This window comes from Hippopotamus amphibius, chromosome 4 (genome assembly GCF_030028045.1).
Source record: "Hippopotamus amphibius kiboko isolate mHipAmp2 chromosome 4, mHipAmp2.hap2, whole genome shotgun sequence".
NCBI classification, from domain to species: domain Eukaryota; kingdom Metazoa; phylum Chordata; class Mammalia; order Artiodactyla; family Hippopotamidae; genus Hippopotamus; species Hippopotamus amphibius.
In genome coordinates, this window is record NC_080189.1 from 177,014,577 (window position 1) to 177,028,185 (window position 13,609).

The window sequence follows — 13,609 nt, forward strand, 5'->3', positions numbered from 1 at the left end:
CAGTGCTGACCCAAGGCTCTTCTCCATACAAACTCTGTAGAGCCACATCTGACCCAGTGAGATGCTTGGACACAAGCGTGAATGAGGCCCTGTCTCTACCCTCCAAGAGCTTGGGGTCTGATCTGGGAGACAGATAATAAAACCAACCATTCCATTATCCACTGGTATTCTGCTGTCAGCTGTGGTGCGACAAAAGCACTATAAACGGGAGGAGAGGGCAATGAAGACTGGAGGGAGGGTCAGGAAAGGTTTCCAAGATTGGGAGCGGGGGAGTATTCCAAGCATCGGGAACCTCTTGGGCAAAGACGTGGAGATGCTTGTTCATTTGTTCATTCATTCCATATGTAGTGTCCAGCAACCCCTACGAAGGGGCAGACAGAGCATTCAGTGCTGGGTATACAACCGTGGACAAATCACATCTTGTTGCCGTTAAGGGGCCCACCATAGAGGGAGGAGGGATGCGAAGAAAATATTGGCGTCGTGGGGGAGGAGCTTCCTGGATGACTTTTTTTTACCAATGGTTTGAAGCAAGAGGATGAGGTGCCTTTGCACTTAAACCCACCAGGGTATTTTGGGCCGTCCACGACTTCAGTCTTTAGATATGACAGTAGCCCCTGAGGTTTGTATGGAATGCTTTGCTACTTAAAAATGTTCTTAAATCACACTTTCATTCAATTCTTACAACTCTGTGGGGTAAATGTAATTGCTCCATTTGACAAGTTCAGAGATGTGACTTACCCAGGATCACACAGCTGCTCACCTGGGATTCAAAAGCGTTGGTCCCAACCAGAGATCCAACACTTCAGGAGAACCTAGGCAGGTTATGTCTGTTGGAAAGACTCCATTATCCATTCTGGTCTTCAGCGTTCCTGTACTGGACCCAGTCTATGCACCTCTTGAGTGTCACTTGGCTCCACATCCTCCGAGCCCTCCTAACACCATGGAATATCACATCTCCCTTAGGGGGAAGACCAGGCTCTGTCGTGGGCCCCCTCATGCCATGGCAGGACCCAGGGAGGCTCAACTCCTCTCATCCCTTCTGGACCCAGATGGCAACCCACATCATGGTACCTGGGATCTGCCTACCTGGGCCAGGTAACTCTACTCAGAAACACAGGGGTGTTAAACCTTGTGGCAAATTTTGACCAACAGAAGACAAGAGATGGGAGGGACCCAGCATAGGGATGGTAGCAGTTCCATTTGGCCTGGCAGAAGATGTCCAGGAAGTGTGACCAAGTAACTGACAATGTTTTCTTCCAAAGATGCAGCCAACTCGATAACATACAACCTTGTACTTACTGCCCTCCTTCCTTCCTTCACTTCCTTTTTCCTTTTATTTTTCTTGCCCTAGGACTGTAGCCCTCAAAAAAGTGTTAGCAAACAAGCATTGTTTCATACTCTATCGCTTGGGGGACCGGGGCAATGGGTACCACAAGTGGTCCAGAAAGCAAATCTTCAGGATGGGATGTTGAAGCTGGATTTCCCATCTATCTGGAAGCCATAGGGGCCCCATTACTGATGAGAAGCAGGTCATATCATGCATATAGTTGACACTACTGTTTCTAAAGCTTCACCTTTGGCTAAGTGAAATGAGACGCAAGTAGGAAGCAAGGCTGTGGGTGGACAAGTGGCCCCTGTGTTTGGTCAATGAGGGGAAATAATGATCATAAGGGACTGTGAGGTTAGAGGCCTTCTCCTGACAGTGCTGGAGCTTTTGCAAAAAGAAAGTGATAGGGAAGCTATTTGCCAACTTGAGGCATGCTTTTTGAAAGCTTTAAGGACGCTCATCTCTTCACATCCACGAGGCAGACTATGCTGAAAAGTAGGCTCAGGTTCTGATTGTAAGGGTGGCAGAGCTGGAAAGAATACTACACGTGCAGCCACACAGGTGTTCACATCAGGGCTCTGATAGGGAAAGAATTGGACCTTGTGATCTAGAATAGGACACATTTGGGCCGAACAAGCCTGAAAATCTCCGGCCTGCGGGGGGAAGTGGCGCAGCTAATTGTTTATGGAAAGAACAATAGTGAAAACTCAGGGGCAGGGATGTCAGGTAAACGGTCAATGGATGAACTCATGGGAGTGGACACAAAAGGTATGGGTGTCCCTGCCTCATATTCATACTCACCAGAGAGCATCCATCGCCAAGGAGGCTCTCCGCAGTCAGTGGAGCAGGATGACCCATCCTGTGGAAACAGCCAGCCTCTTTCTCTGGCCGGTTCCCTGAGCGAAGGCCTGGGCTGCTGAAGTCTCAGCTATGGCATCAGCGTGGAGACAGAAACCAGTGGGGTTGGGTCATTGTTCTCCTGGATGTGGTGTGAGTTGATAGATGTGTCTCCAACAGCAAGAAGACACAAAATCTGGGAACCAAGAAGGGAAGTAGGATTGGCCCCTCTGAGCCCACCTGTGAAGTAGGATTGGCCTCTCTGAGCCCACCTGCAGACTCTGTGCTTCTTGTTCCTGCAAAGGTAGACTCTGAAGGGTTAGAGGTCTTGGCTCCTAGAAGCTGATGCTTCCACCAATGAACACAGTAAGGGATGCACAAAACTGAAGCTGTAATTTCTACCTGGGCACCTTGGGCTCTCCTTGCCAGTGGACCAGCAGTCAGAAAGAGGAGTTGCTATACTGGTAGGGTGGTCATCCTTGATTATCATGGAGATCTAGGTTTGCTGTTACACAGTGGGCACAGGGAAGAGTATATCTGGTGCTACGGACTGACTTATGTACCCTGCATCCTCTCCCCTCAATTTCATATGTTGAATCCATAATTCCCCAATGTGACTGTATTTGGAGAAATGGTCTTTAGGAGGAAATGAAGGTTAAATGAGGTCACAAGGATAGGGCCCTAATCTGATAAGATTGGTGTCCTTACAAGAAGATGAAGGGAGATCAGAGCTCTCTTTCTGTCTCTGCATGTGCTCAGAGGCAAGTCCCTGCAAGCCAGGAAGAGAGCTCTCACCAGAAACCAACTCCGTGGACCTTTAACCGGGATTACCAGCATCCAGAATTGTGAGAAAATGAATTTCTGCTGTTTAAGCCACCCAGCCTGTAATATTTTGTTATGGCAGCTCGAGCTGATACTCTGGGATTCTCTGGCACTTCTCTGCTCAGCAGTAACATGAATGGGTAGTTAAGACATCAAAAGACCCTCAGGTAAGACCCCCAGACCAGTTGAAAAGCTGGCCATAGGGACCTAGAATGGGAGGCGTGGGTGGGGGAAGATGATGAGTAGGACCAGCTGCAGCAGCGGGACTGCAGCTTGGCTTGCTCATGCTATTCTGTCTAGGAAGTTACAACTGACCACTTCAAAAATTGGACCTGTACCTTCACTCTCAGATTGATGGCATTTTCTTCTGCAGTTAGATACAAATAGCGTAGGAAGATGTGAATAATGCAAGGGGTGGACTATATTTGACCCTATTTAGGCACCCAGATTTGTTTGGCTCTACCTGCTTTCTCACTCTGCTCCACAGAGAGGGCAGCCAGACCTGCCACCGTCCCATCTTCTAACAGTGTGGCTACCTCAGCCTCATCCCTGGCAGAGCTCAGCTTTGGTGTGGCCTCCATCATGCCCACTGTGGGAGGGCCCCCAGCAGCAATGGGGCCACGCCCAGCCTGACCAGACTCATGGAGGTTTGGGCTCCTACCACCAGTCCTGTACTCAGATGAAGCCCCACACCGTGGTGGGTGGGATCCGACTCCTGCAGCAGCTGTCTGTAAGGACTGAGGAATGCGACCTGAAAGTGTAGAGACTTAACTCCCTGTGATGTGAGCTTTGATCAAGGAGAGACAAGGGTCTGGAAAGATCTGTTTGACAATCCATCTCCCTTTCCCCATCTGTGGTTCCATCTGGCCTATTTGAGTCTGTCTTGTGTGACTGAGCAGTTGGATGTGTTCCCTGGCAAAGCTGTGGCCAGACCAGTGGACATCCCACATCTCCTTTGCCTTCCTTGCTTCTTTGCCTATTTCCCCTCGTTCTTTCTGACCTGGAAATGCTCTCCCCCAAAATGTGTTATTACATCTGCTTTACTTCTGGTTCCCCTTTCTGGAGAGTTTAGGCTTAGACAAGTTCTTGGAGGCTTCACGGGCTCCAGAGCTTGTGGCCATGTGCATAAGATGAAGTAGGACACCATGGCAACCAGGATATTTCACATCTGCAACCTCTGCAGAACTGTGGCAAATTCAAAGGGGCGGACAGTTCCTTAAGCATCCACATGGTCTCCCTCAGGCCCCCACTCCTGTGCATCCAGGCAAGTTCTAGATGGGAAGAGTCTCCTGCGAGTGGAGAACACCAGCGCTTGAACCAGACTGCTGGATTCTCCTGAGCTGTGGAATTCTAATGAGAATTCCTTAATCTTTAGAGCTGGCCTCCTTTCCTTGTCTATCAGAATTATAATTTTTACAGTTAGGTTGCAGAGTTCTTGGAAGGATTAACTGAGATGATTCACATAAACACGTAGCCTGGCACATAATAACTGCTCAACAAAGGCGTCTCTAATTATTTTGAAGGATAAAGAGGCAAATACGCTGCCCTTTTGCAAGAGTGCTAATTGGCATCAGGGATCTTTTTGAGGAAAACACAAGGAAACAAAGGAAACACTTTAAGACCAGGAAAAGAGCACTCACTGAATTCATGAAATTATGCAGGCTAATTATGTCTTGAAATGCTGCAATTAAACATACAGTTATTGAAAAAAGCATTGGTGTTGTCCAAATTGTTCATTACCTCTGCTTGAATTAAATATGTAATTGTCTGTGTCACATTTCACAGATCAGCTGTGACTCTGTCCAGAGAGGACATTTTCCTGATTGACCTCGTATGGGGGGAGGGGGAACCCAAGTCTCTCCTAGGTGTTGTCCCAGACCTCACTGGTCTTTCTGAGGTTGGTCCCAACTCCAACCAGTAACCTAAGAGCTGAGCTGGGTTTATTACAAGGACTATGTGGGCAGATTTGCCTTGCCCCAAACTCTGAGTTAGACCCTTTCTCCAAGAACATGTTGGTCTAGATTTCTTGCAACCAGATGTTTGGACAGGGAGGAGAGTCAGGAAGGAGCCCAGATTTTACACTTTTGTTTAAAACCACTTGTATCTTCCCCCATTTGTCATCCTTTCTTAAATGCTAAGAAAGGATCAAAACTTTGGGAAAAATTGTCAGGACTGGGCATGCTTGGTGGCACAGACTGGTCCAGTGTCATTTTCCTATGTCACAGGGGAGTCCAAACAGATACGATCCAAGAGAACATTAGATTGGAACTGCTTGGTGGGCCACCCCTCTGGCCCGGCCAGTCAAGTCCAAATACTAGCCAAGCCAGGAGAGCCAGCTCCATCTCTTCTCTTCCATGTGCTGGGCCAAGCAGAGCCATCAGGGTGCAGGAGATGGATCCTCCTCTCCAAGATCTCACAGCCTAGTAGAGGGAGGAGAAACGTATAAGATCCTTCAACTGCAAACAGGGGCATTTCTCTTCTCTGCTTTAATTCCCTGGAAGACTTTCACACAGCACCCAAGCATCCCCAGTCCCTGCCACTCTCCCTGCTCCCCACTCACTCATCCCTTGGTACTTGGTGCTTCAGCACTTCCTGCTGTTTCCCATCTTCCAGCCTTGCTCACGCTGTTTCCTGTGCTAAGAATCCCTTCTCCTGCCAACTTGGCTAATTCCTATATAGTCATCCCTGTCTCCCTTCTCCCGATCTTACACGCTGCTCCACCACAGCACTCAAATTATCAGGACGTGGACAGTCAGGGCTGCGGCAGGGCGTGGACTTAATGGTGAGAACTCTGATATTGGCGTTGCTTGACTGTGGGAGGAATCCCTTCAGCTCCCTGAGCCTCAGTTTTCCTGAATGCAAAACAAGGATGCTGATATTCACTTTGCTGGGCTATAGTGGGGAATACTAGAAATAATGCATGTGAAGCTTTGAGCCCAGTGCCTTCCTAGCGCAGGTCCACAGGAAATCCTGTCCATTTTATCTAGCTGCAAGTTTGTCTCCTCTGCTAATTGTGTGGGCCTTAGGGCCAGGGGCCCTGTTTCATTCATCTTTGAGTTCAGGTACCTGGCAGCCCCCCACGTCTAATAGGAGCTCCGTAAATATTTGAGAATGACTATACGAACCCAGTGCCACTGGGTCCAGTGGGTCTCCTTCACTCTCTAACCTCCCTTCTCACGTTCACCTGTTATCCCTCCTCCAGCCTCCTTGGTACTTAAACACTCAGGCCCAAGCCTGCCTCAGAGCTCGGGCCTGGATTTTCCCTCTGCCCGGAAACGTCCTTCCCCCATTTCAGCAGGACCCACTCCCTCACATCTTTCAAGTCTTTGCTTGCCTGTCACTTTTGTAACCAGACCCATCCTGACCACCCTATTTATAAATTGATAGCTTATGCCTGCTGGCTCTCCCCGTTCTCCCACGTTTTTTTATTGTTCTCTCTAGTACATATTGCTTTCTAATACACACTTTTAAAACTTGTTTCCTGTGGTTAGTATGTGTCTCTTCTCACTAGAATGTAAACTCCTTGAAGGCAGGGGGTTTGGGCTCCTCTGTTGGTGGCCCGGAGCAGACCTGCACCACATCTCCTCAATCTACCTCTGGTTTCAGCACAGCAGTGATGGACAGCTCCTCTGCATGCTGGGGTCCTCCCCCTCCCCACCTCCCTATGGAGCTTCATCTCTCTGCTTTTCCTCCTGAGAGCCAAGGAAAACAGGCAAAAACCAGAAGTGCAGGAGGTGAGGCCTCCAGAAGGACCTGAACGATGGGGTAGGGTTGTAGACACACTCTGGCCTCCCTTTCTTTGAAGACTATTCTGAAGCTCGCTCTTACAGTTCCTTGGGGGTCCCCATTGGACTGAGGCCCTTTTGACTATGGAGGGTAACTGTCTCCTATAACACAGCCTTAACTGGCTCCCCCCTCCTCCTTCAGGGCTCACCTCCCAAACAGATCACCCTCATGAGTCCTGGTCTCATGCTCTGCTTTTGGGAGAACCCAAACTAAGAGAACACCACCCTCCAAGCCTAGAGCATGCTTGACCTGTGTTGGCCTGGTACATATTTGTTGAAGGGATGAGTGGAAAGAGAGACAATTTACAGAATTTTACATTTTGCCTCTTGCTTTTTGATGAAATGTTTGGGTGACTTTTTTTTTTTTATCATAGGAAGAACTTGCTGAATCCTGTTTCTTCTTGTTTACACTAGGATTTTCACAGAATGACATCTGCCTGGAAACCTGTCTTTGAGCTTTGTAGATTTTTCAAGGAATGAGGATTTTTGCATTTACTTTAGTTAGAAATGTCAGAAGCATCCAGGAGCTTGAAGATCTCCTTCTAACACCGCATTGACCAGCCCAGCACTCAGCTATTTGTTATAACTTTTCAAAGAGCATGCCTATCTCAGAGTATGATGAGAAGGATACCTTGGTGTGTTTGTCCCTGAAATAGTTGAAATAATCTGTACTTATTTAGGCACTCAACAAACATTTATAGAATACAGATTATGTGCCAAACTCGAGCACTGGGGATCAAAATTGCCTGAGACAGGTTCCCTGCCCTTCCTCCGGGAGCTCCTGGCTGGTGGGAGAGGCAGAGAAGGGAAGAGATGACTATAAACATGGTGTAAGAAGGGCTGTGATAGAGGTGAACACTGGCTGTAAACTTGCAGGAAGAACCTAGCGCTTTCAGCATCTCGGCATAATTGTACTTTCTGCTTTAGATTAACCGAACTGTGATTTTCTGCACACATTTGCTGTTTACAACTCCCTGCCTTTGCATGTACAGTTTCCTCTACCTGGAGTGCTTTCTCTCATCTTGCTGGCAAAGTCCTAGTCATCCTTCAAATCCTGGCTTACATCACTTTGCCCAGGAAAGATTCCCTCCCCTTTCCAACACCCCACCAAGCTCATCCTGCCCGCGCTATCTGTAGCCTGCCTCTTAGGAAATTGTATAGCTGCCCTTTTTACCCTCTTGTGTGAGTAGTGAGTAATGGATCAAGTGGGAGGGGGCTCATGATTTGGGAGAAAAACATATTGACTCTGATATCAAATGGAGCTGAGTTTGGATCTCAGTACTGCAATTTCCTGGATACGTGTTCTTGGCCATGGCTGGAGGACAGGGTGGGAAAATACAAGGAAAGAGGGTGTGGGAAGGAAAGACTTGAGCATGGTGGGCCTCCTGAGCCATGCTAACACATTGGAATTCATTCTGGGGGCAAGGGGAAAGCATTGAACAGTTTTAAGCAAGAGAATGGCATCTTACATTTGTGATTTATAAAGACCATGCTGATTTTATAAAGATGGGGAAGTGGGATATGGGTGAAGGGGTGAGCAGACGGGAGGCAGGCAAGCTGAGTGCTGGCTGAGAGCCTGGACTGAAAGTCACATAGTTTAGGTTTGAATAGCAGCTTTTACCTAGCTGTGTGATCTTGGGCAATTATTTACATCTCTGGGCCTCAGTTTCCTTATTTGTAAAATGGCAACAATCGTATTGCTTTCTTTTCCTGGGAAGATCACAAGAGAACATAAATGGGAATGGATTTTGTCAACTCTAAAATACCATGCAAATACTAGACATGATCAGTAATCAACGGGGGGCTCTAAACATGTTAGTTTATTTCTGGTAAAAGGACGCCTGGGGCTAGTATGGTGCTCCACAGAGTAGGCTTTTTCTAGCTTGTTGACCTGCAATTCTCAGCATGTAGGTTTCTTTTTACCTCATGGTCCAAGATGGCTGCTTGAACTCCAGCCATCAGACCCACATTCCAACCAGCAGGGAAAAGGAAGAGAAAAATAAGAGTATGTTCCTCCCTTTAAGAACACTTTCTGGAAGTATCGAATGATATTTCTTCTTACATCCTATTGACCTGGGCATAGGTCACATGACAATACCTAGCTGCAAGGGAAGCTGGGGGCCCTTTTTTGGATCATATTCCAAGCAGAAAGTGACACCTACCTGCTTAGGGGAGGCTTGAACAGCCCCTTGTGTTGATGCAACCATGATGAGCAGGACAGAGGGCAGCCTCATGGAGCTTAGGTCAGAGAGGAAGGGGGCTGAGGGGCCCATGGTAGCAGCTGGTGGACCATCAGGAGGGAGGCAAACCTTTGAGATTTGCAAGCATGTGAAAGAGGTTCTGAACCAGAGGCAGCCAGCCCATGTGGACAGAATGGGGCCACACAACCTGGAACACATGGGGATGTCTCCCTGGAAGCCCAGATCCTCACTCCCAGCCTCTCTGCCCTTCCTTAATGGGTGGAGTTGCAGGCTGAGACCAGACACCACTGGACTTCCTCTGGCATCCATGGTCCATACCTAACTGAGTATAGAGAAAGCTTTAAAAGAGCCCTGGAGTAAATCGTTCTTTCCAGGTACTTTTATCCTTAGATCCTTAGCATTCATAGATTCCACCTGGCTAATAGAATTAAGATGCTGGTACCCAGAGTTAGGGACACCAGGCAAGAAGAATGACTAACATTTCTAGGCTGTTTACTAAGCACTAGGCTCTATTTCAAAGATATTACAGTGTTAACTCCTTACATCCTCACAGCAACTTTACAAGGTCGTTCCTATTCTTGTCACCATCTTATAGATAAGGAAACTGGCAAAGATTGGTAAGTCTGCATCTGTGGTTCCAGTGTGTGCCCCTTGCTGCATCCACCCCCTATGCCATGTGACTTGGCATTGCCCTCCCACTGACTCTGGGCCTCTGTGACCTGCTTTGGACCCATGGGATGCTGGAAAGTGTACTGCAGGTGGAAGCTTGGAGGGTGCTGTGTAACTGTGTTTTCTTATGTTTGCTTCTCTTCCCATGGTCACATGCTGCCCTGGCTGGCCTGCCAGAAGATGAAAGACACATGGAACAGAGTTGAGTTCCATGTGTCTCATGGAACAGAGCCTCCCAGCTGAGGCCACCCTAGATCAGCCAACAGCCAACCAAACCTGAGTCCTGTGGGTGAGCCCAGCCAAGATCAGCAAAGCTTCTTAGCCAATTTGCAACTGACTCCAGGTGCACAAGTAAACCCACCCAGATCAGCAGAGCCTGGCCAGATCAAGGGGTCCCCCCCCCAGATCCGGAAGCTGAGCAGATATTTCTCACTATACACCACTGAGGTTCAACATCATGGTTTTGGCACTGGATAGCATGTACAGGAGATTGTGTAAATTCCCAGCCAATCATCGGTACAGCCAGGAGTTGAACCCAGGTGGTTTGCCTGCAGAGCCCACACTCTTAGATGCTCTTCTATTCTGGTTGTTGGCAAACGATAGCCTGCAGGCCAAGTCCAGTCCACCACCTGTTTTTGTATAGCCTATGAGCTAAGAATGGTTATTACAGATGAATATTTTCAATTGGTTAGCTGATAGGGCACAGTTAATTTAAACCTGAACTAAACAAATGCTATCCCACAAAAGGGAATTCCATTCTTCTCACTGGTAGACTTATTATACAAAATTTATACTTAATTATTATATTTCTAATTTCATCAATAATTACTTGTGGAAATTTTTGCTTATTATGTAGTATCTATACAATATCCTTGATTTTGCAAAGCCTAAAAAATTTACTCTCTGGCTCTAAACAGGGCAAAGTTTGTCCCCTCTTGTTCTATATGTTAGTTTGATTGAGATGTTTGGTATTTGAATTTGGTCCTCAGGCCCAGAAATGGAAAGAACCAGATGGTTAAGAGCTTGATAGGCCCTCAGAGGTCTTCTAATCAAACCTCAGAAGCAGAATTAGATGCCTGGTCTCTGCCCAGAGCTCTTCTACCGCTTTCTAGAGGGGCTAGTTGGATTTGTTTAAAGGCCTCCAAATCTCCAACTGGAATGTTCTTGGTACCCACAGGACTCCTCCTCTTATCCTCCCTTTCGAGGGCTCGCACCCACTCACGTGCACGTGGATGCTTCACTGTTTCTTTCTCTGGCTCTGCCCCAAGGCATCTAATGTGAATTTGTGCTGTGTGCTACTGTGATAATTAAAGAATTTGAACATTTAAGAACAATTTTTCCTGGAGACAGTGGAGAAATTCTCTGCTGAAGAGTTTCACAATCTGGCCTCATTAGAAAGGAGAAATGGAATGGGAGAATTAGAGAAAAAACTCATTTCTTCCCCGAGTGTGTTGATGAGCTAAGCCACAGGAGGCCATGTGTAAGTCGGGCTGCAAGCGGCTGTAAATTAAATTTATTACGCGCCAAGGGATTCTAATAAACATTACTTAAAAATAGCAACAGACAGTCATTTGTATTATGTCATGTGACCTGCTTATGGTGACACATTTGTGCCTCTGCTATTAATCAGAGTTACTTTGAGAGGCAGTTGGTAAATTCTTTCAGAGCTACTGGCACCTTCCACTTAATGAAGATGGTTCTGGAAAAAAGCAGGGGAAGTCAAAAATAGTCATTGTGTATAGCATTGCACCCTGGAGGCCCTTGGTGCTCATCAGGCGATGCTTATTACGCTTTCCAAGAGGGATAAACCTGAAAGAAAATGCCACTCTCCTTAATAACATCCCAGGCCCTGGAAGGTTAGTGTTGGAGGGCACTTGCTTAAGGTCAGGGGTGGGGTGCGGGGTGGGGGGACTGCTGAGCTTTGCTGGGAGAGTCACCTTGGGGGAGGACGATGGTGTTACTCATGGCTGCCACCCCGCTCCAGCCTCATGGGGGTGCTGCTTTCTCTTTACCCCTCTGGGCCCAACATGGACAAAAACCTTTCATCCTCTGGAATGTGGAAGAGAATGATCTAACAATGCCCAGAATCATCTTTGGAAAATACCAAACGTGAGCTTGTCACACCCTCATTTAAGCTCTCGGAGTTTGTTGCTGTGATCTCGCCCCTGACTCCTGTCCCAGCTCTGTCCCCACCACTCTCCACATGTATCGATGACCATACAAGCAAGTGCATTCGTAGGGCTAAGACTCTGGGATCTGGAATCAGGTTGACCTATATTTGAATTACATTTCCACCACTTATTAGGTGGGGAACCATGGACAAATTACTTAACTCTTACCTCTTTTTTCTCATCTATAAAATGGGGACAATTATGCTTAGCGCATGTAGTGTCATGAGGATTGCATGAAATCATCCTTGTGAGGGCTGGGCACTTGGAAAAGCTCTCCAGAAGTGTTAAAAAACAGCAAAGAGTATTAGCAGCAGTTCCTCGGCAATGCTCTTCCCTTTTCATTCTCTTGGATCAAATCAAACTCACCCCATGCTTTGTCTCATTAACAATTTCTCATCCTTTGAACCTCTCAGCTCAAGCATCGTTTATCTTGAGAAGACATCCAGACCCCTGTCTGATTTAGAGACCCCTCTTCTGAGCTCCTTTGACACGCGGGTCCTTGCCCTCATCAACATGCTCTAACAGTCGGTGCCTCTGTCTAGGACTGCCGTGGGCGAGGCTGTGGTCTTCCAGGACTGAGATCATGTCTGGTTTACTTTGCGACCCAGTGTCTGGTGCAGATCAAGTGCTCAAAAAACATCTGCTGAATAAAAGAACCAGCGGAGGATATTATGATTGAGGAAACGGGCCCACAAAGAATATGAGATGAAGCTGTCTTAGTTTGGGTTCCCCTCAGAGTAGAGTCCGAGGCAAGGAGTTGGGTGAAGGGAGTTTATTTTAATGGGGAGAGGATGGGGAAGGAGAACCAGGCAATAATAAGTGCTTTATCACACCGCCGTGAGCCTCTGGGGCTCAGCGCCACTGGGGATTCCCAAGGGACTCTATAGAATGAGCTCAGAATTGTCCCTGGAAGGGAAGGGAGGTAGTGCTTGTATCCACTGACTACCACCCCTGTGGGTAGGGCTTGTCAACCCCTCTGCTTTTCTGGGCTGCCCTGTACTTTGGGGTCAAGGGAGCCCCAGGAAGGAAAGTAAATGTGTCTGGTGCTGTAGGTGACACTGCAGGGTGCCCAGAACTGTCCACTGCGGCTAGAGCTGGCATCAGAGGTGACTAAGGGGGTGGAGAGCAGGCACCGAAAGCGTCAGTGACATTCACTCATTTCCAGTTTGGGTTCTACTCCAGGGTCCTTTTGTCTCCTCCTCAGTCTTATTTCACGTGGTGGACAGTATCATGGCATCCACAGTTTAGGAGAACGTGGCCAGACATCTTGACACCTCCAAATCCAGACCTTAGGGAAGGATGTGGCATCTTCTCTTTGGTCCCCAATTCCACTCCCACGGCGGGGAATGACGTATATGGCAGCCCGACTCCACGATGGTCCCGATGATTGTTGTCTCCTGGGGTGTGTGTGTGTGTGTGTGTGTGTGTGTGTGTGTGTGTAGACTCTAGATACACTGAATCATGGCTGGCCTGTGTCACCTATAGAATGTAGTGAAAGTGACAGTGTGTGACTTCTAAGACTAGGTCATAAAAGGTGTTGCATCTTCCATCTTGGCCTCTTGGATATCTCACTCTGGAGGAAGCCAGCTGCCATGAGAGTCCTCAAGCAGCTTCATGGAGAGGAGAGTGCAGAGAGAAACCAAGGCTTCCGGCCAACAGCTGGTGCCAACTTGTCAGCCAGGTGAGCGATTCTCCTTAGAAGTGGATCCTCCAGCCTGGTCCAGCCTTCAGATGACTGCAGCCCTGATCAGCATCTGACTGCACCTTCATGAGAGACCCCAAGCAAAAATTGCTCCA